At 48.5% G+C, this 17,854-nt stretch overlaps 43 non-coding genes across 43 annotated transcripts; 39 read left to right on the top strand and 4 right to left on the bottom strand.

Annotated features, from left to right (window-relative positions):
- The first annotated feature begins 762 nt into the window (after positions 1 to 762).
- On the top strand, positions 763 to 833 carry TRNAG-GCC (transfer RNA glycine (anticodon GCC)). The gene has a single exon. It is a non-coding gene; the product is annotated as a tRNA-Gly (tRNA).
- A 141-nt stretch (positions 834 to 974) lies between these two features.
- On the top strand, positions 975 to 1,047 carry TRNAM-CAU (transfer RNA methionine (anticodon CAU)). Its single transcript has one exon. It is a non-coding gene; the product is annotated as a tRNA-Met (tRNA).
- A 100-nt stretch (positions 1,048 to 1,147) lies between these two features.
- Positions 1,148 to 1,221, top strand: TRNAI-AAU (transfer RNA isoleucine (anticodon AAU)). Its single transcript has one exon. It is a non-coding gene; the product is annotated as a tRNA-Ile (tRNA).
- Positions 1,222 to 1,707: 486 nt separating this feature from the next.
- Positions 1,708 to 1,780, bottom strand: TRNAK-UUU (transfer RNA lysine (anticodon UUU)). The gene has a single exon. It is a non-coding gene; the product is annotated as a tRNA-Lys (tRNA).
- Positions 1,781 to 2,088: 308 nt separating this feature from the next.
- TRNAG-GCC (transfer RNA glycine (anticodon GCC)) lies at positions 2,089 to 2,159 on the top strand. Its single transcript has one exon. It is a non-coding gene; the product is annotated as a tRNA-Gly (tRNA).
- A 141-nt stretch (positions 2,160 to 2,300) lies between these two features.
- Positions 2,301 to 2,373, top strand: TRNAM-CAU (transfer RNA methionine (anticodon CAU)). Its single transcript has one exon. It is a non-coding gene; the product is annotated as a tRNA-Met (tRNA).
- A 100-nt stretch (positions 2,374 to 2,473) lies between these two features.
- Positions 2,474 to 2,547, top strand: TRNAI-AAU (transfer RNA isoleucine (anticodon AAU)). The gene has a single exon. It is a non-coding gene; the product is annotated as a tRNA-Ile (tRNA).
- Positions 2,548 to 3,414: 867 nt separating this feature from the next.
- On the top strand, positions 3,415 to 3,485 carry TRNAG-GCC (transfer RNA glycine (anticodon GCC)). The gene has a single exon. It is a non-coding gene; the product is annotated as a tRNA-Gly (tRNA).
- A 141-nt stretch (positions 3,486 to 3,626) lies between these two features.
- Positions 3,627 to 3,699, top strand: TRNAM-CAU (transfer RNA methionine (anticodon CAU)). The gene has a single exon. It is a non-coding gene; the product is annotated as a tRNA-Met (tRNA).
- A 100-nt stretch (positions 3,700 to 3,799) lies between these two features.
- TRNAI-AAU (transfer RNA isoleucine (anticodon AAU)) lies at positions 3,800 to 3,873 on the top strand. The gene has a single exon. It is a non-coding gene; the product is annotated as a tRNA-Ile (tRNA).
- An 867-nt stretch (positions 3,874 to 4,740) lies between these two features.
- On the top strand, positions 4,741 to 4,811 carry TRNAG-GCC (transfer RNA glycine (anticodon GCC)). The gene has a single exon. It is a non-coding gene; the product is annotated as a tRNA-Gly (tRNA).
- A 141-nt stretch (positions 4,812 to 4,952) lies between these two features.
- On the top strand, positions 4,953 to 5,025 carry TRNAM-CAU (transfer RNA methionine (anticodon CAU)). The gene has a single exon. It is a non-coding gene; the product is annotated as a tRNA-Met (tRNA).
- Positions 5,026 to 5,125: 100 nt separating this feature from the next.
- On the top strand, positions 5,126 to 5,199 carry TRNAI-AAU (transfer RNA isoleucine (anticodon AAU)). Its single transcript has one exon. It is a non-coding gene; the product is annotated as a tRNA-Ile (tRNA).
- Positions 5,200 to 6,066: 867 nt separating this feature from the next.
- On the top strand, positions 6,067 to 6,137 carry TRNAG-GCC (transfer RNA glycine (anticodon GCC)). The gene has a single exon. It is a non-coding gene; the product is annotated as a tRNA-Gly (tRNA).
- A 141-nt stretch (positions 6,138 to 6,278) lies between these two features.
- Positions 6,279 to 6,351, top strand: TRNAM-CAU (transfer RNA methionine (anticodon CAU)). The gene has a single exon. It is a non-coding gene; the product is annotated as a tRNA-Met (tRNA).
- Positions 6,352 to 6,451: 100 nt separating this feature from the next.
- On the top strand, positions 6,452 to 6,525 carry TRNAI-AAU (transfer RNA isoleucine (anticodon AAU)). Its single transcript has one exon. It is a non-coding gene; the product is annotated as a tRNA-Ile (tRNA).
- Positions 6,526 to 7,011: 486 nt separating this feature from the next.
- TRNAK-UUU (transfer RNA lysine (anticodon UUU)) lies at positions 7,012 to 7,084 on the bottom strand. Its single transcript has one exon. It is a non-coding gene; the product is annotated as a tRNA-Lys (tRNA).
- A 308-nt stretch (positions 7,085 to 7,392) lies between these two features.
- Positions 7,393 to 7,463, top strand: TRNAG-GCC (transfer RNA glycine (anticodon GCC)). The gene has a single exon. It is a non-coding gene; the product is annotated as a tRNA-Gly (tRNA).
- Positions 7,464 to 7,604: 141 nt separating this feature from the next.
- TRNAM-CAU (transfer RNA methionine (anticodon CAU)) lies at positions 7,605 to 7,677 on the top strand. Its single transcript has one exon. It is a non-coding gene; the product is annotated as a tRNA-Met (tRNA).
- A 100-nt stretch (positions 7,678 to 7,777) lies between these two features.
- Positions 7,778 to 7,851, top strand: TRNAI-AAU (transfer RNA isoleucine (anticodon AAU)). Its single transcript has one exon. It is a non-coding gene; the product is annotated as a tRNA-Ile (tRNA).
- Positions 7,852 to 8,718: 867 nt separating this feature from the next.
- On the top strand, positions 8,719 to 8,789 carry TRNAG-GCC (transfer RNA glycine (anticodon GCC)). The gene has a single exon. It is a non-coding gene; the product is annotated as a tRNA-Gly (tRNA).
- A 141-nt stretch (positions 8,790 to 8,930) lies between these two features.
- TRNAM-CAU (transfer RNA methionine (anticodon CAU)) lies at positions 8,931 to 9,003 on the top strand. The gene has a single exon. It is a non-coding gene; the product is annotated as a tRNA-Met (tRNA).
- Positions 9,004 to 9,103: 100 nt separating this feature from the next.
- TRNAI-AAU (transfer RNA isoleucine (anticodon AAU)) lies at positions 9,104 to 9,177 on the top strand. The gene has a single exon. It is a non-coding gene; the product is annotated as a tRNA-Ile (tRNA).
- Positions 9,178 to 10,044: 867 nt separating this feature from the next.
- TRNAG-GCC (transfer RNA glycine (anticodon GCC)) lies at positions 10,045 to 10,115 on the top strand. Its single transcript has one exon. It is a non-coding gene; the product is annotated as a tRNA-Gly (tRNA).
- A 141-nt stretch (positions 10,116 to 10,256) lies between these two features.
- On the top strand, positions 10,257 to 10,329 carry TRNAM-CAU (transfer RNA methionine (anticodon CAU)). Its single transcript has one exon. It is a non-coding gene; the product is annotated as a tRNA-Met (tRNA).
- A 100-nt stretch (positions 10,330 to 10,429) lies between these two features.
- On the top strand, positions 10,430 to 10,503 carry TRNAI-AAU (transfer RNA isoleucine (anticodon AAU)). The gene has a single exon. It is a non-coding gene; the product is annotated as a tRNA-Ile (tRNA).
- An 867-nt stretch (positions 10,504 to 11,370) lies between these two features.
- TRNAG-GCC (transfer RNA glycine (anticodon GCC)) lies at positions 11,371 to 11,441 on the top strand. Its single transcript has one exon. It is a non-coding gene; the product is annotated as a tRNA-Gly (tRNA).
- A 141-nt stretch (positions 11,442 to 11,582) lies between these two features.
- On the top strand, positions 11,583 to 11,655 carry TRNAM-CAU (transfer RNA methionine (anticodon CAU)). The gene has a single exon. It is a non-coding gene; the product is annotated as a tRNA-Met (tRNA).
- Positions 11,656 to 11,755: 100 nt separating this feature from the next.
- Positions 11,756 to 11,829, top strand: TRNAI-AAU (transfer RNA isoleucine (anticodon AAU)). The gene has a single exon. It is a non-coding gene; the product is annotated as a tRNA-Ile (tRNA).
- A 486-nt stretch (positions 11,830 to 12,315) lies between these two features.
- TRNAK-UUU (transfer RNA lysine (anticodon UUU)) lies at positions 12,316 to 12,388 on the bottom strand. Its single transcript has one exon. It is a non-coding gene; the product is annotated as a tRNA-Lys (tRNA).
- A 308-nt stretch (positions 12,389 to 12,696) lies between these two features.
- TRNAG-GCC (transfer RNA glycine (anticodon GCC)) lies at positions 12,697 to 12,767 on the top strand. Its single transcript has one exon. It is a non-coding gene; the product is annotated as a tRNA-Gly (tRNA).
- Positions 12,768 to 12,908: 141 nt separating this feature from the next.
- On the top strand, positions 12,909 to 12,981 carry TRNAM-CAU (transfer RNA methionine (anticodon CAU)). The gene has a single exon. It is a non-coding gene; the product is annotated as a tRNA-Met (tRNA).
- Positions 12,982 to 13,081: 100 nt separating this feature from the next.
- Positions 13,082 to 13,155, top strand: TRNAI-AAU (transfer RNA isoleucine (anticodon AAU)). The gene has a single exon. It is a non-coding gene; the product is annotated as a tRNA-Ile (tRNA).
- Positions 13,156 to 14,022: 867 nt separating this feature from the next.
- Positions 14,023 to 14,093, top strand: TRNAG-GCC (transfer RNA glycine (anticodon GCC)). Its single transcript has one exon. It is a non-coding gene; the product is annotated as a tRNA-Gly (tRNA).
- A 141-nt stretch (positions 14,094 to 14,234) lies between these two features.
- Positions 14,235 to 14,307, top strand: TRNAM-CAU (transfer RNA methionine (anticodon CAU)). Its single transcript has one exon. It is a non-coding gene; the product is annotated as a tRNA-Met (tRNA).
- A 100-nt stretch (positions 14,308 to 14,407) lies between these two features.
- TRNAI-AAU (transfer RNA isoleucine (anticodon AAU)) lies at positions 14,408 to 14,481 on the top strand. Its single transcript has one exon. It is a non-coding gene; the product is annotated as a tRNA-Ile (tRNA).
- An 867-nt stretch (positions 14,482 to 15,348) lies between these two features.
- TRNAG-GCC (transfer RNA glycine (anticodon GCC)) lies at positions 15,349 to 15,419 on the top strand. Its single transcript has one exon. It is a non-coding gene; the product is annotated as a tRNA-Gly (tRNA).
- Positions 15,420 to 15,560: 141 nt separating this feature from the next.
- Positions 15,561 to 15,633, top strand: TRNAM-CAU (transfer RNA methionine (anticodon CAU)). Its single transcript has one exon. It is a non-coding gene; the product is annotated as a tRNA-Met (tRNA).
- Positions 15,634 to 15,733: 100 nt separating this feature from the next.
- Positions 15,734 to 15,807, top strand: TRNAI-AAU (transfer RNA isoleucine (anticodon AAU)). Its single transcript has one exon. It is a non-coding gene; the product is annotated as a tRNA-Ile (tRNA).
- Positions 15,808 to 16,293: 486 nt separating this feature from the next.
- Positions 16,294 to 16,366, bottom strand: TRNAK-UUU (transfer RNA lysine (anticodon UUU)). Its single transcript has one exon. It is a non-coding gene; the product is annotated as a tRNA-Lys (tRNA).
- Positions 16,367 to 16,674: 308 nt separating this feature from the next.
- On the top strand, positions 16,675 to 16,745 carry TRNAG-GCC (transfer RNA glycine (anticodon GCC)). The gene has a single exon. It is a non-coding gene; the product is annotated as a tRNA-Gly (tRNA).
- Positions 16,746 to 16,886: 141 nt separating this feature from the next.
- Positions 16,887 to 16,959, top strand: TRNAM-CAU (transfer RNA methionine (anticodon CAU)). The gene has a single exon. It is a non-coding gene; the product is annotated as a tRNA-Met (tRNA).
- Positions 16,960 to 17,059: 100 nt separating this feature from the next.
- Positions 17,060 to 17,133, top strand: TRNAI-AAU (transfer RNA isoleucine (anticodon AAU)). Its single transcript has one exon. It is a non-coding gene; the product is annotated as a tRNA-Ile (tRNA).
- The last annotated feature ends 721 nt before the right edge of the window (positions 17,134 to 17,854 follow it).

Here is a 17,854-nt window from a genome sequence, read left to right as displayed (position 1 = left end):
GCGTTACCGTACATCCGCGGATTGCTGGCTTGTGTTGAGAGGCGGCGGTGTCTCGATTCTTCTGCACGTATGCTATTTGTTTCCGTGAATACAGGAGGCATTAACGGTGGATTCTCTTTAAACATTCAATATCCCTCAAACTCTGGTGTGTGCACCATTGGTCTAAGGTCTAGAAAGAAAAGGGGGTGACGTTATAAATGACCTTGTTTCTTTACACATAGATACGGGAGACATTTTTTGGCAGGTAAGAACCATTCGGCATATCTAAAACGTTTGCAGGGAAGCCGTCCCGCTTATCTACTATCTTTTGAGTCAAGTAAAGCTTTCCAGTGTTGATTGTACGGCGCTGAACTCGTGGTTTTAGCATAATAAAGCGAGCAGCGCCCGAACAGGGACTTGAACCCTGGACCCTCAGATTAAAAGTCTGATGCTCTACCGACTGAGCTATCCAGGCTCGCTGGGCAAGAGCCTTGGGCCAGACCTGAAGCTGGCTATCAGCCACAGAGTTGGTCCACGTGCACTTACATTACATCTAGGACACCTTGAGTTTCTGGTTGACAACCATTTCCACAATGTCGGTCTCATAATCTGAAGGTCGAGAGTCAGGTCCTCGCACAGGGCACGCTTCTTTTACAGCTACACGTATAAGCAACTAACTGATTGATCCCCCAACCACCGCTTCCATAACTTTCTGTTCAGGGGGAAAAATCTTCTTTCCGACCACTCGAATCTCTATGGATTTTCAAGTCGGCCGTTGCAGATGCATTGGTGGTTCAGTGGTAGAATTCTCGCCTGCCACGCGGGAGGCCCGGGTTCGATTCCCGGCCAATGCAAGCTTCTTTTTAGAGCATTGGTAAAACAGGTCCCTGGAAAAGCAGGGTTGCCTATTACCCATGCTGAAGGAAATTTGTCCTTTACGATGTTGCAACGCGTCACGTATGAAGAGCTTCAGCAACCGGCGCCAGCCGGCGTTTGCCTTGTTAGCGCAGTAGGTAGCGCGTCAGTCTCATAATCTGAAGGTCGTGAGTTCGACCCTCATACAGGGCACGCTTCTTTTACAGCTTGAGACTGTTGATAGCTGATGCCAAACGTTCATTTACTATGGAGTTTTTTCCACGGTCCTCTGTTTCGCCGAGCCTGCCGACGTGGCCGGTTAGCTCAGTTGGTTAGAGCGTGGTGCTAATAACGCCAAGGTCGCGGGTTCGATCCCCGTACGGGCCATGCTGTTTTGCCTATGTTTCTGCAAATGAAATGACTCCCTTATTTGCATGATGCATTGTATAGATACCACTATATCCGTTATTCAGGAAATGTCTGGACGTCTGTGCGTTACCGTACATCCGCGGATTGCTGGCTGGTGTTGAGAGGCGGCGGTGTCTCGATTCTTCTGCACGTATGCTATTTGTTTCCGTGAATACAGGAGGCATTAACGGTGGATTCTCTTTAAACATTCAATATCCCTCAAACTCTGGTGTGTGCACCATTGGTCTAAGGTCTAGAAAGAAAAGGGGGTGACGTTATAAATGACCTTGTTTCTTTACACATAGATACGGGAGACATTTTTTGGCAGGTAAGAACCATTCGGCATATCTAAAACGTTTGCAGGGAAGCCGTCCCGCTTATCTACTATCTTTTGAGTCAAGTAAAGCTTTCCAGTGTTGATTGTACGGCGCTGAACTCGTGGTTTTAGCATAATAAAGCAAGTAGCGCCTGAACAGGGACTTGAACCCTGGACCCTCAGATTAAAAGTCTGATGCTCTACCGACTGAGCTATCCAGGCTCGCTGTGCATGAGGCTTGGGCCAGACCTGAAGCTGGCTATCAGCCACAGAGTTGGTCCACGTGCACTTACATTACATCTAGGACACCTTGAGTTTCTGGTTGACAACCATTTCCACAATGTCGGTCTCATAATCTGAAGGTCGAGAGTCAGGTCCTCGCACAGGGCACGCTTCTTTTACAGCTACACGTATAAGCAACTAACTGATTGATCCCCCAACCACCGCTTCCATAACTTTCTGTTCAGGGGGAAAAATCTTCTTTCCGACCACTCGAATCTCTATGGATTTTCAAGTCGGCCGTTGCAGATGCATTGGTGGTTCAGTGGTAGAATTCTCGCCTGCCACGCGGGAGGCCCGGGTTCGATTCCCGGCCAATGCAAGCTTCTTTTTAGAGCATTGGTAAAACAGGTCCCTGGAAAAGCAGGGTTGCCTATTACCCATGCTCAAGGAAATTTGTCCTTTACGATGTTGCAACGCGTCACGTATGAAGAGCTTCAGCAACCGGCGCCAGCCGGCGTTTGCCTTGTTAGCGCAGTAGGTAGCGCGTCAGTCTCATAATCTGAAGGTCGTGAGTTCGACCCTCATACAGGGCACGCTTCTTTTACAGCTTGAGACTGTTGATAGCTGATGCCAAACGTTCATTTACTATGGAGTTTTTTCCACGGTCCTCTGTTTTGCCGAGCCTGCCGACGTGGCCGGTTAGCTCAGTTGGTTAGAGCGTGGTGCTAATAACGCCAAGGTCGCGGGTTCGATCCCCGTACGGGCCATGCTGTTTTGCCTATGTTTCTGCAAATGAAATGACTCCCTTATTTGCATGATGCATTGTATAGATACCACTATATCCGTTATTCAGGAAATGTCTGGACGTCTGTGCGTTACCGTACATCCGCGGATTGCTGGCTGGTGTTGAGAGGCGGCGGTGTCTCGATTCTTCTGCACGTATGCTATTTGTTTCCGTGAATACAGGAGGCATTAACGGTGGATTCTCTTTAAACATTCAATATCCCTCAAACTCTGGTGTGTGCACCATTGGTCTAAGGTCTAGAAAGAAAAGGGGGTGACGTTATAAATGACCTTGTTTCTTTACACATAGATACGGGAGACATTTTTTGGCAGGTAAGAACCATTCGGCATATCTAAAACGTTTGCATTGAAGCCGTCCCGCTTATCTACTATCTTTTGAGTCAAGTAAAGCTTTCCAGTGTTGATTGTACGGCGCTGAACTCGTGGTTTTAGCATAATAAAGCGAGCAGCGCCCGAACAGGGACTTGAACCCTGGACCCTCAGATTAAAAGTCTGATGCTCTACCGACTGAGCTATCCAGGCTCACTGGGCAAGAGCCTTGGGCCAGACCTGAAGCTGGCTATCAGCCACAGAGTTGGTCCACGTGCACTTACATTACATCTAGGACACCTTGAGTTTCTGGTTGACAACCATTTCCACAATGTCGGTCTCATAATCTGAAGGTCGAGAGTCAGGTCCTCACACAGGGCACGCTTCTTTTACAGCTACACGTATAAGCAACTAACTGATTGATCCCCCAACCACCGCTTCCATAACTTTCTGTTCAGGGGGAAAAATCTTCTTTCCGACCACTCGAATCTCTATGGATTTTCAAGTCGGCCGTTGCAGATGCATTGGTGGTTCAGTGGTAGAATTCTCGCCTGCCACGCGGGAGGCCCGGGTTCGATTCCCGGCCAATGCAAGCTTCTTTTTAGAGCATTGGTAAAACAGGTCCCTGGAAAAGCAGGGTTGCCTATTACCCATGCTCAAGGAAATTTGTCCTTTACGATGTTGCAACGCGTCACGTATGAAGAGCTTCAGCAACCGGCGCCAGCCGGCGTTTGCCTTGTTAGCGCAGTAGGTAGCGCGTCAGTCTCATAATCTGAAGGTCGTGAGTTCGACCCTCATACAGGGCACGCTTCTTTTACAGCTTGAGACTGTTGATAGCTGATGCCAAACGTTCATTTACTATGGAGTTTTTTCCACGGACCTCTGTTTCGCCGAACCTGCCGACGTGGCCGGTTAGCTCAGTTGGTTAGAGCGTGGTGCTAATAACGCCAAGGTCGCGGGTTCGATCCCCGTACGGGCCATGCTGTTTTGCCTATGTTTCTGCAAATGAAATGACTCCCTTATTTGCATGATGCATTGTATAGATACCACTATATCCGTTATTCAGGAAATGTCTGGACGTCTGTGCGTTACCGTACATCCGCGGATTGCTGGCTTGTGTTGAGAGGCGGCGGTGTCTCGATTCTTCTGCACGTATGCTATTTGTTTCCGTGAATACAGGAGGCATTAACGGTGGATTCTCTTTAAACATTCAATATCCCTCAAACTCTGGTGTGTGCACCATTGGTCTAAGGTCTAGAAAGAAAAGGGGGTGACGTTATAAATGACCTTGTTTCTTTACACATAGATACGGGAGACATTTTTTGGCAGGTAAGAACCATTCGGCATATCTAAAACGTTTGCAGGGAAGCCGTCCCGCTTATCTACTATCTTTTGAGTCAAGTAAAGCTTTCCAGTGTTGATTGTACGGCGCTGAACTCGTGGTTTTAGCATGATAAAGCGAGCAGCGCCCGAACAGGGACTTGAACCCTGGACCCTCAGATTAAAAGTCTGATGCTCTACCGACTGAGCTATCCAGGCTCGCTGGGCAAGAGCCTTGGGCCAGACCTGAAGCTGGCTATCAGCCACAGAGTTGGTCCACGTGCACTTACATTACATCTAGGACACCTTGAGTTTCTGGTTGACAACCATTTCCACAATGTCGGTCTCATAATCTGAAGGTCGAGAGTCAGGTCCTCGCACAGGGCACGCTTCTTTTACAGCTACACGTATAAGCAACTAACTGATTGATCCCCCAACCACCGCTTCCATAACTTTCTGTTCAGGGGGAAAAATCTTCTTTCCGACCACTCGAATCTCTATGGATTTTCAAGTCGGCCGTTGCAGATGCATTGGTGGTTCAGTGGTAGAATTCTCGCCTGCCACGCGGGAGGCCCGGGTTCGATTCCCGGCCAATGCAAGCTTCTTTTTAGAGCATTGGTAAAACAGGTCCCTGGAAAAGCAGGGTTGCCTATTACCCATGCTGAAGGAAATTTGTCCTTTACGATGTTGCAACGCGTCACGTATGAAGAGCTTCAGCAACCGGCGCCAGCCGGCGTTTGCCTTGTTAGCGCAGTAGGTAGCGCGTCAGTCTCATAATCTGAAGGTCGTGAGTTCGACCCTCATACAGGGCACGCTTCTTTTACAGCTTGAGACTGTTGATAGCTGATGCCAAACGTTCATTTACTATGGAGTTTTTTCCACGGACCTCTGTTTCGCCGAACCTGCCGACGTGGCCGGTTAGCTCAGTTGGTTAGAGCGTGGTGCTAATAACGCCAAGGTCGCGGGTTCGATCCCCGTACGGGCCATGCTGTTTTGCCTATGTTTCTGCAAATGAAATGACTCCCTTATTTGCATGATGCATTGTAGAGATACCACTATATCCGTTATTCAGGAAATGTCTGGACGTCTGTGCGTTACCGTACATCCGCGGATTGCTGGCTTGTGTTGAGAGGCGGCGGTGTCTCGATTCTTCTGCACGTATGCTATTTGTTTCCGTGAATACAGGAGGCATTAACGGTGGATTCTCTTTAAACATTCAATATCCCTCAAACTCTGGTGTGTGCACCATTGGTCTAAGGTCTAGAAAGAAAAGGGGGTGACGTTATAAATGACCTTGTTTCTTTACACATAGATACGGGAGACATTTTTTGGCAGGTAAGAACCATTCGGCATATCTAAAACGTTTGCAGGGAAGCCGTCCCGCTTATCTACTATCTTTTGAGTCAAGTAAAGCTTTCCAGTGTTGATTGTACGGCGCTGAACTCGTGGTTTTAGCATAATAAAGCGAGCAGCGCCCGAACAGGGACTTGAACCCTGGACCCTCAGATTAAAAGTCTGATGCTCTACCGACTGAGCTATCCAGGCTCGCTGGGCAAGAGCCTTGGGCCAGACCTGAAGCTGGCTATCAGCCACAGAGTTGGTCCACGTGCACTTACATTACATCTAGGACACCTTGAGTTTCTGGTTGACAACCATTTCCACAATGTCGGTCTCATAATCTGAAGGTCGAGAGTCAGGTCCTCGCACAGGGCACGCTTCTTTTACAGCTACACGTATAAGCAACTAACTGATTGATCCCCCAACCACCGCTTCCATAACTTTCTGTTCAGGGGGAAAAATCTTCTTTCCGACCACTCGAATCTCTATGGATTTTCAAGTCGGCCGTTGCAGATGCATTGGTGGTTCAGTGGTAGAATTCTCGCCTGCCACGCGGGAGGCCCGGGTTCGATTCCCGGCCAATGCAAGCTTCTTTTTAGAGCATTGGTAAAACAGGTCCCTGGAAAAGCAGGGTTGCCTATTACCCATGCTGAAGGAAATTTGTCCTTTACGATGTTGCAACGCGTCACGTATGAAGAGCTTCAGCAACCGGCGCCAGCCGGCGTTTGCCTTGTTAGCGCAGTAGGTAGCGCGTCAGTCTCATAATCTGAAGGTCGTGAGTTCGACCCTCATACAGGGCACGCTTCTTTTACAGCTTGAGACTGTTGATAGCTGATGCCAAACGTTCATTTACTATGGAGTTTTTTCCACGGTCCTCTGTTTCGCCGAGCCTGCCGACGTGGCCGGTTAGCTCAGTTGGTTAGAGCGTGGTGCTAATAACGCCAAGGTCGCGGGTTCGATCCCCGTACGGGCCATGCTGTTTTGCCTATGTTTCTGCAAATGAAATGACTCCCTTATTTGCATGATGCATTGTATAGATACCACTATATCCGTTATTCAGGAAATGTCTGGACGTCTGTGCGTTACCGTACATCCGCGGATTGCTGGCTGGTGTTGAGAGGCGGCGGTGTCTCGATTCTTCTGCACGTATGCTATTTGTTTCCGTGAATACAGGAGGCATTAACGGTGGATTCTCTTTAAACATTCAATATCCCTCAAACTCTGGTGTGTGCACCATTGGTCTAAGGTCTAGAAAGAAAAGGGGGTGACGTTATAAATGACCTTGTTTCTTTACACATAGATACGGGAGACATTTTTTGGCAGGTAAGAACCATTCGGCATATCTAAAACGTTTGCAGGGAAGCCGTCCCGCTTATCTACTATCTTTTGAGTCAAGTAAAGCTTTCCAGTGTTGATTGTACGGCGCTGAACTCGTGGTTTTAGCATAATAAAGCAAGTAGCGCCTGAACAGGGACTTGAACCCTGGACCCTCAGATTAAAAGTCTGATGCTCTACCGACTGAGCTATCCAGGCTCGCTGTGCATGAGGCTTGGGCCAGACCTGAAGCTGGCTATCAGCCACAGAGTTGGTCCACGTGCACTTACATTACATCTAGGACACCTTGAGTTTCTGGTTGACAACCATTTCCACAATGTCGGTCTCATAATCTGAAGGTCGAGAGTCAGGTCCTCGCACAGGGCACGCTTCTTTTACAGCTACACGTATAAGCAACTAACTGATTGATCCCCCAACCACCGCTTCCATAACTTTCTGTTCAGGGGGAAAAATCTTCTTTCCGACCACTCGAATCTCTATGGATTTTCAAGTCGGCCGTTGCAGATGCATTGGTGGTTCAGTGGTAGAATTCTCGCCTGCCACGCGGGAGGCCCGGGTTCGATTCCCGGCCAATGCAAGCTTCTTTTTAGAGCATTGGTAAAACAGGTCCCTGGAAAAGCAGGGTTGCCTATTACCCATGCTCAAGGAAATTTGTCCTTTACGATGTTGCAACGCGTCACGTATGAAGAGCTTCAGCAACCGGCGCCAGCCGGCGTTTGCCTTGTTAGCGCAGTAGGTAGCGCGTCAGTCTCATAATCTGAAGGTCGTGAGTTCGACCCTCATACAGGGCACGCTTCTTTTACAGCTTGAGACTGTTGATAGCTGATGCCAAACGTTCATTTACTATGGAGTTTTTTCCACGGTCCTCTGTTTCGCCGAGCCTGCCGACGTGGCCGGTTAGCTCAGTTGGTTAGAGCGTGGTGCTAATAACGCCAAGGTCGCGGGTTCGATCCCCGTACGGGCCATGCTGTTTTGCCTATGTTTCTGCAAATGAAATGACTCCCTTATTTGCATGATGCATTGTATAGATACCACTATATCCGTTATTCAGGAAATGTCTGGACGTCTGTGCGTTACCGTACATCCGCGGATTGCTGGCTGGTGTTGAGAGGCGGCGGTGTCTCGATTCTTCTGCACGTATGCTATTTGTTTCCGTGAATACAGGAGGCATTAACGGTGGATTCTCTTTAAACATTCAATATCCCTCAAACTCTGGTGTGTGCACCATTGGTCTAAGGTCTAGAAAGAAAAGGGGGTGACGTTATAAATGACCTTGTTTCTTTACACATAGATACGGGAGACATTTTTTGGCAGGTAAGAACCATTCGGCATATCTAAAACGTTTGCATTGAAGCCGTCCCGCTTATCTACTATCTTTTGAGTCAAGTAAAGCTTTCCAGTGTTGATTGTACGGCGCTGAACTCGTGGTTTTAGCATAATAAAGCGAGCAGCGCCCGAACAGGGACTTGAACCCTGGACCCTCAGATTAAAAGTCTGATGCTCTACCGACTGAGCTATCCAGGCTCACTGGGCAAGAGCCTTGGGCCAGACCTGAAGCTGGCTATCAGCCACAGAGTTGGTCCACGTGCACTTACATTACATCTAGGACACCTTGAGTTTCTGGTTGACAACCATTTCCACAATGTCGGTCTCATAATCTGAAGGTCGAGAGTCAGGTCCTCACACAGGGCACGCTTCTTTTACAGCTACACGTATAAGCAACTAACTGATTGATCCCCCAACCACCGCTTCCATAACTTTCTGTTCAGGGGGAAAAATCTTCTTTCCGACCACTCGAATCTCTATGGATTTTCAAGTCGGCCGTTGCAGATGCATTGGTGGTTCAGTGGTAGAATTCTCGCCTGCCACGCGGGAGGCCCGGGTTCGATTCCCGGCCAATGCAAGCTTCTTTTTAGAGCATTGGTAAAACAGGTCCCTGGAAAAGCAGGGTTGCCTATTACCCATGCTCAAGGAAATTTGTCCTTTACGATGTTGCAACGCGTCACGTATGAAGAGCTTCAGCAACCGGCGCCAGCCGGCGTTTGCCTTGTTAGCGCAGTAGGTAGCGCGTCAGTCTCATAATCTGAAGGTCGTGAGTTCGACCCTCATACAGGGCACGCTTCTTTTACAGCTTGAGACTGTTGATAGCTGATGCCAAACGTTCATTTACTATGGAGTTTTTTCCACGGACCTCTGTTTCGCCGAACCTGCCGACGTGGCCGGTTAGCTCAGTTGGTTAGAGCGTGGTGCTAATAACGCCAAGGTCGCGGGTTCGATCCCCGTACGGGCCATGCTGTTTTGCCTATGTTTCTGCAAATGAAATGACTCCCTTATTTGCATGATGCATTGTATAGATACCACTATATCCGTTATTCAGGAAATGTCTGGACGTCTGTGCGTTACCGTACATCCGCGGATTGCTGGCTTGTGTTGAGAGGCGGCGGTGTCTCGATTCTTCTGCACGTATGCTATTTGTTTCCGTGAATACAGGAGGCATTAACGGTGGATTCTCTTTAAACATTCAATATCCCTCAAACTCTGGTGTGTGCACCATTGGTCTAAGGTCTAGAAAGAAAAGGGGGTGACGTTATAAATGACCTTGTTTCTTTACACATAGATACGGGAGACATTTTTTGGCAGGTAAGAACCATTCGGCATATCTAAAACGTTTGCAGGGAAGCCGTCCCGCTTATCTACTATCTTTTGAGTCAAGTAAAGCTTTCCAGTGTTGATTGTACGGCGCTGAACTCGTGGTTTTAGCATGATAAAGCGAGCAGCGCCCGAACAGGGACTTGAACCCTGGACCCTCAGATTAAAAGTCTGATGCTCTACCGACTGAGCTATCCAGGCTCGCTGGGCAAGAGCCTTGGGCCAGACCTGAAGCTGGCTATCAGCCACAGAGTTGGTCCACGTGCACTTACATTACATCTAGGACACCTTGAGTTTCTGGTTGACAACCATTTCCACAATGTCGGTCTCATAATCTGAAGGTCGAGAGTCAGGTCCTCGCACAGGGCACGCTTCTTTTACAGCTACACGTATAAGCAACTAACTGATTGATCCCCCAACCACCGCTTCCATAACTTTCTGTTCAGGGGGAAAAATCTTCTTTCCGACCACTCGAATCTCTATGGATTTTCAAGTCGGCCGTTGCAGATGCATTGGTGGTTCAGTGGTAGAATTCTCGCCTGCCACGCGGGAGGCCCGGGTTCGATTCCCGGCCAATGCAAGCTTCTTTTTAGAGCATTGGTAAAACAGGTCCCTGGAAAAGCAGGGTTGCCTATTACCCATGCTGAAGGAAATTTGTCCTTTACGATGTTGCAACGCGTCACGTATGAAGAGCTTCAGCAACCGGCGCCAGCCGGCGTTTGCCTTGTTAGCGCAGTAGGTAGCGCGTCAGTCTCATAATCTGAAGGTCGTGAGTTCGACCCTCATACAGGGCACGCTTCTTTTACAGCTTGAGACTGTTGATAGCTGATGCCAAACGTTCATTTACTATGGAGTTTTTTCCACGGACCTCTGTTTCGCCGAACCTGTCGACGTGGCCGGTTAGCTCAGTTGGTTAGAGCGTGGTGCTAATAACGCCAAGGTCGCGGGTTCGATCCCCGTACGGGCCATGCTGTTTTGCCTATGTTTCTGCAAATGAAATGACTCCCTTATTTGCATGATGCATTGTAGAGATACCACTATATCCGTTATTCAGGAAATGTCTGGACGTCTGTGCGTTACCGTACATCCGCGGATTGCTGGCTTGTGTTGAGAGGCGGCGGTGTCTCGATTCTTCTGCACGTATGCTATTTGTTTCCGTGAATACAGGAGGCATTAACGGTGGATTCTCTTTAAACATTCAATATCCCTCAAACTCTGGTGTGTGCACCATTGGTCTAAGGTCTAGAAAGAAAAGGGGGTGACGTTATAAATGACCTTGTTTCTTTACACATAGATACGGGAGACATTTTTTGGCAGGTAAGAACCATTCGGCATATCTAAAACGTTTGCAGGGAAGCCGTCCCGCTTATCTACTATCTTTTGAGTCAAGTAAAGCTTTCCAGTGTTGATTGTACGGCGCTGAACTCGTGGTTTTAGCATAATAAAGCGAGCAGCGCCCGAACAGGGACTTGAACCCTGGACCCTCAGATTAAAAGTCTGATGCTCTACCGACTGAGCTATCCAGGCTCGCTGGGCAAGAGCCTTGGGCCAGACCTGAAGCTGGCTATCAGCCACAGAGTTGGTCCACGTGCACTTACATTACATCTAGGACACCTTGAGTTTCTGGTTGACAACCATTTCCACAATGTCGGTCTCATAATCTGAAGGTCGAGAGTCAGGTCCTCGCACAGGGCACGCTTCTTTTACAGCTACACGTATAAGCAACTAACTGATTGATCCCCCAACCACCGCTTCCATAACTTTCTGTTCAGGGGGAAAAATCTTCTTTCCGACCACTCGAATCTCTATGGATTTTCAAGTCGGCCGTTGCAGATGCATTGGTGGTTCAGTGGTAGAATTCTCGCCTGCCACGCGGGAGGCCCGGGTTCGATTCCCGGCCAATGCAAGCTTCTTTTTAGAGCATTGGTAAAACAGGTCCCTGGAAAAGCAGGGTTGCCTATTACCCATGCTGAAGGAAATTTGTCCTTTACGATGTTGCAACGCGTCACGTATGAAGAGCTTCAGCAACCGGCGCCAGCCGGCGTTTGCCTTGTTAGCGCAGTAGGTAGCGCGTCAGTCTCATAATCTGAAGGTCGTGAGTTCGACCCTCATACAGGGCACGCTTCTTTTACAGCTTGAGACTGTTGATAGCTGATGCCAAACGTTCATTTACTATGGAGTTTTTTCCACGGTCCTCTGTTTCGCCGAGCCTGCCGACGTGGCCGGTTAGCTCAGTTGGTTAGAGCGTGGTGCTAATAACGCCAAGGTCGCGGGTTCGATCCCCGTACGGGCCATGCTGTTTTGCCTATGTTTCTGCAAATGAAATGACTCCCTTATTTGCATGATGCATTGTATAGATACCACTATATCCGTTATTCAGGAAATGTCTGGACGTCTGTGCGTTACCGTACATCCGCGGATTGCTGGCTGGTGTTGAGAGGCGGCGGTGTCTCGATTCTTCTGCACGTATGCTATTTGTTTCCGTGAATACAGGAGGCATTAACGGTGGATTCTCTTTAAACATTCAATATCCCTCAAACTCTGGTGTGTGCACCATTGGTCTAAGGTCTAGAAAGAAAAGGGGGTGACGTTATAAATGACCTTGTTTCTTTACACATAGATACGGGAGACATTTTTTGGCAGGTAAGAACCATTCGGCATATCTAAAACGTTTGCAGGGAAGCCGTCCCGCTTATCTACTATCTTTTGAGTCAAGTAAAGCTTTCCAGTGTTGATTGTACGGCGCTGAACTCGTGGTTTTAGCATAATAAAGCAAGTAGCGCCTGAACAGGGACTTGAACCCTGGACCCTCAGATTAAAAGTCTGATGCTCTACCGACTGAGCTATCCAGGCTCGCTGTGCATGAGGCTTGGGCCAGACCTGAAGCTGGCTATCAGCCACAGAGTTGGTCCACGTGCACTTACATTACATCTAGGACACCTTGAGTTTCTGGTTGACAACCATTTCCACAATGTCGGTCTCATAATCTGAAGGTCGAGAGTCAGGTCCTCGCACAGGGCACGCTTCTTTTACAGCTACACGTATAAGCAACTAACTGATTGATCCCCCAACCACCGCTTCCATAACTTTCTGTTCAGGGGGAAAAATCTTCTTTCCGACCACTCGAATCTCTATGGATTTTCAAGTCGGCCGTTGCAGATGCATTGGTGGTTCAGTGGTAGAATTCTCGCCTGCCACGCGGGAGGCCCGGGTTCGATTCCCGGCCAATGCAAGCTTCTTTTTAGAGCATTGGTAAAACAGGTCCCTGGAAAAGCAGGGTTGCCTATTACCCATGCTCAAGGAAATTTGTCCTTTACGATGTTGCAACGCGTCACGTATGAAGAGCTTCAGCAACCGGCGCCAGCCGGCGTTTGCCTTGTTAGCGCAGTAGGTAGCGCGTCAGTCTCATAATCTGAAGGTCGTGAGTTCGACCCTCATACAGGGCACGCTTCTTTTACAGCTTGAGACTGTTGATAGCTGATGCCAAACGTTCATTTACTATGGAGTTTTTTCCACGGTCCTCTGTTTCGCCGAGCCTGCCGACGTGGCCGGTTAGCTCAGTTGGTTAGAGCGTGGTGCTAATAACGCCAAGGTCGCGGGTTCGATCCCCGTACGGGCCATGCTGTTTTGCCTATGTTTCTGCAAATGAAATGACTCCCTTATTTGCATGATGCATTGTATAGATACCACTATATCCGTTATTCAGGAAATGTCTGGACGTCTGTGCGTTACCGTACATCCGCGGATTGCTGGCTGGTGTTGAGAGGCGGCGGTGTCTCGATTCTTCTGCACGTATGCTATTTGTTTCCGTGAATACAGGAGGCATTAACGGTGGATTCTCTTTAAACATTCAATATCCCTCAAACTCTGGTGTGTGCACCATTGGTCTAAGGTCTAGAAAGAAAAGGGGGTGACGTTATAAATGACCTTGTTTCTTTACACATAGATACGGGAGACATTTTTTGGCAGGTAAGAACCATTCGGCATATCTAAAACGTTTGCATTGAAGCCGTCCCGCTTATCTACTATCTTTTGAGTCAAGTAAAGCTTTCCAGTGTTGATTGTACGGCGCTGAACTCGTGGTTTTAGCATAATAAAGCAAGCAGCGCCCGAACAGGGACTTGAACCCTGGACCCTCAGATTAAAAGTCTGATGCTCTACCGACTGAGCTATCCAGGCTCACTGGGCAAGAGCCTTGGGCCAGACCTGAAGCTGGCTATCAGCCACAGAGTTGGTCCACGTGCACTTACATTACATCTAGGACACCTTGAGTTTCTGGTTGACAACCATTTCCACAATGTCGGTCTCATAATCTGAAGGTCGAGAGTCAGGTCCTCACACAGGGCACGCTTCTTTTACAGCTACACGTATAAGCAACTAACTGATTGATCCCCCAACCACCGCTTCCATAACTTTCTGTTCAGGGGGAAAAATCTTCTTTCCGACCACTCGAATCTCTATGGATTTTCAAGTCGGCCGTTGCAGATGCATTGGTGGTTCAGTGGTAGAATTCTCGCCTGCCACGCGGGAGGCCCGGGTTCGATTCCCGGCCAATGCAAGCTTCTTTTTAGAGCATTGGTAAAACAGGTCCCTGGAAAAGCAGGGTTGCCTATTACCCATGCTCAAGGAAATTTGTCCTTTACGATGTTGCAACGCGTCACGTATGAAGAGCTTCAGCAACCGGCGCCAGCCGGCGTTTGCCTTGTTAGCGCAGTAGGTAGCGCGTCAGTCTCATAATCTGAAGGTCGTGAGTTCGACCCTCATACAGGGCACGCTTCTTTTACAGCTTGAGACTGTTGATAGCTGATGCCAAACGTTCATTTACTATGGAGTTTTTTCCACGGACCTCTGTTTCGCCGAACCTGCCGACGTGGCCGGTTAGCTCAGTTGGTTAGAGCGTGGTGCTAATAACGCCAAGGTCGCGGGTTCGATCCCCGTACGGGCCATGCTGTTTTGCCTATGTTTCTGCAAATGAAATGACTCCCTTATTTGCATGATGCATTGTATAGATACCACTATATCCGTTATTCAGGAAATGTCTGGACGTCTGTGCGTTACCGTACATCCGCGGATTGCTGGCTTGTGTTGAGAGGCGGCGGTGTCTCGATTCTTCTGCACGTATGCTATTTGTTTCCGTGAATACAGGAGGCATTAACGGTGGATTCTCTTTAAACATTCAATATCCCTCAAACTCTGGTGTGTGCACCATTGGTCTAAGGTCTAGAAAGAAAAGGGGGTGACGTTATAAATGACCTTGTTTCTTTACACATAGATACGGGAGACATTTTTTGGCAGGTAAGAACCATTCGGCATATCTAAAACGTTTGCAGGGAAGCCGTCCCGCTTATCTACTATCTTTTGAGTCAAGTAAAGCTTTCCAGTGTTGATTGTACGGCGCTGAACTCGTGGTTTTAGCATAATAAAGCGAGCAGCGCCCGAACAGGGACTTGAACCCTGGACCCTCAGATTAAAAGTCTGATGCTCTACCGACTGAACTATCCAGGCTCGCTGGGCAAGAGCCTTGGGCCAGACCTGAAGCTGGCTATCAGCCACAGAGTTGGTCCACGTGCACTTACATTACATCTAGGACACCTTGAGTTTCTGGTTGACAACCATTTCCACAATGTCGGTCTCATAATCTGAAGGTCGAGAGTCAGGTCCTCACACAGGGCACGCTTCTTTTACAGCTACACGTATAAGCAACTAACTGATTGATCCCCCAACCACCGCTTCCATAACTTTCTGTTCAGGGGGAAAAATCTTCTTTCCGACCACTCGAATCTCTATGGATTTTCAAGTCGGCCGTTGCAGATGCATTGGTGGTTCAGTGGTAGAATTCTCGCCTGCCACGCGGGAGGCCCGGGTTCGATTCCCGGCCAATGCAAGCTTCTTTTTAGAGCATTGGTAAAACAGGTCCCTGGAAAAGCAGGGTTGCCTATTACCCATGCTGAAGGAAATTTGTCCTTTACGATGTTGCAACGCGTCACGTATGAAGAGCTTCAGCAACCGGCGCCAGCCGGCGTTTGCCTTGTTAGCGCAGTAGGTAGCGCGTCAGTCTCATAATCTGAAGGTCGTGAGTTCGACCCTCATACAGGGCACGCTTCTTTTACAGCTTGAGACTGTTGATAGCTGATGCCAAACGTTCATTTACTATGCAGTTTTTTCCACGGTCCTCTGTTTCGCCGAGCCTGCCGACGTGGCCGGTTAGCTCAGTTGGTTAGAGCGTGGTGCTAATAACGCCAAGGTCGCGGGTTCGATCCCCGTACGGGCCATGCTGTTTTGCCTATGTTTCTGCAAATGAAATGACTCCCTTATTTGCATGATGCATTGTATAGATACCACTATATCCGTTATTCAGGAAATGTCTGGACGTCTGTGCGTTACCGTACATCCGCGGATTGCTGGCTGGTGTTGAGAGGCGGCGGTGTCTCGATTCTTCTGCACGTATGCTATTTGTTTCCGTGAATACAGGAGGCATTAACGGTGGATTCTCTTTAAACATTCAATATCCCTCAAACTCTGGTGTGTGCACCATTGGTCTAAGGTCTAGAAAGAAAAGGGGGTGACGTTATAAATGACCTTGTTTCTTTACACATAGATACGGGAGACATTTTTTGGCAGGTAAGAACCATTCGGCATATCTAAAACGTTTGCAGGGAAGCCGTCCCGCTTATCTACTATCTTTTGAGTCAAGTAAAGCTTTCCAGTGTTGATTGTACGGCGCTGAACTCGTGGTTTTAGCATAATAAAGCAAGTAGCGCCTGAACAGGGACTTGAACCCTGGACCCTCAGATTAAAAGTCTGATGCTCTACCGACTGAGCTATCCAGGCTCGCTGTGCATGAGGCTTGGGCCAGACCTGAAGCTGGCTATCAGCCACAGAGTTGGTCCACGTGCACTTACATTACATCTAGGACACCTTGAGTTTCTGGTTGACAACCATTTCCACAATGTCGGTCTCATAATCTGAAGGTCGAGAGTCAGGTCCTCGCACAGGGCACGCTTCTTTTACAGCTACACGTATAAGCAACTAACTGATTGATCCCCCAACCACCGCTTCCATAACTTTCTGTTCAGGGGGAAAAATCTTCTTTCCGACCACTCGAATCTCTATGGATTTTCAAGTCGGCCGTTGCAGATGCATTGGTGGTTCAGTGGTAGAATTCTCGCCTGCCACGCGGGAGGCCCGGGTTCGATTCCCGGCCAATGCAAGCTTCTTTTTAGAGCATTGGTAAAACAGGTCCCTGGAAAAGCAGGGTTGCCTATTACCCATGCTCAAGGAAATTTGTCCTTTACGATGTTGCAACGCGTCACGTATGAAGAGCTTCAGCAACCGGCGCCAGCCGGCGTTTGCCTTGTTAGCGCAGTAGGTAGCGCGTCAGTCTCATAATCTGAAGGTCGTGAGTTCGACCCTCATACAGGGCACGCTTCTTTTACAGCTTGAGACTGTTGATAGCTGATGCCAAACGTTCATTTACTATGGAGTTTTTTCCACGGTCCTCTGTTTCGCCGAGCCTGCCGACGTGGCCGGTTAGCTCAGTTGGTTAGAGCGTGGTGCTAATAACGCCAAGGTCGCGGGTTCGATCCCCGTACGGGCCATGCTGTTTTGCCTATGTTTCTGCAAATGAAATGACTCCCTTATTTGCATGATGCATTGTATAGATACCACTATATCCGTTATTCAGGAAATGTCTGGACGTCTGTGCGTTACCGTACATCCGCGGATTGCTGGCTGGTGTTGAGAGGCGGCGGTGTCTCGATTCTTCTGCACGTATGCTATTTGTTTCCGTGAATACAGGAGGCATTAACGGTGGATTCTCTTTAAACATTCAATATCCCTCAAACTCTGGTGTGTGCACCATTGGTCTAAGGTCTAGAAAGAAAAGGGGGTGACGTTATAAATGACCTTGTTTCTTTACACATAGATACGGGAGACATTTTTTGGCAGGTAAGAACCATTCGGCATATCTAAAACGTTTGCATTGAAGCCGTCCCGCTTATCTACTATCTTTTGAGTCAAGTAAAGCTTTCCAGTGTTGATTGTACGGCGCTGAACTCGTGGTTTTAGCATAATAAAGCGAGCAGCGCCCGAACAGGGACTTGAACCCTGGACCCTCAGATTAAAAGTCTGATGCTCTACCGACTGAGCTATCCAGGCTCACTGGGCAAGAGCCTTGGGCCAGACCTGAAGCTGGCTATCAGCCACAGAGTTGGTCCACGTGCACTTACATTACATCTAGGACACCTTGAGTTTCTGGTTGACAACCATTTCCACAATGTCGGTCTCATAATCTGAAGGTCGAGAGTCAGGTCCTCACAC

This window comes from Spea bombifrons, chromosome 4 (genome assembly GCF_027358695.1).
Source record: "Spea bombifrons isolate aSpeBom1 chromosome 4, aSpeBom1.2.pri, whole genome shotgun sequence".
NCBI classification, from domain to species: Eukaryota; Metazoa; Chordata; class Amphibia; order Anura; family Pelobatidae; genus Spea; species Spea bombifrons.
Note: the sequence above shows the minus strand (reverse complement) of the source record. Positions and strands in the feature narration are given on the sequence as shown.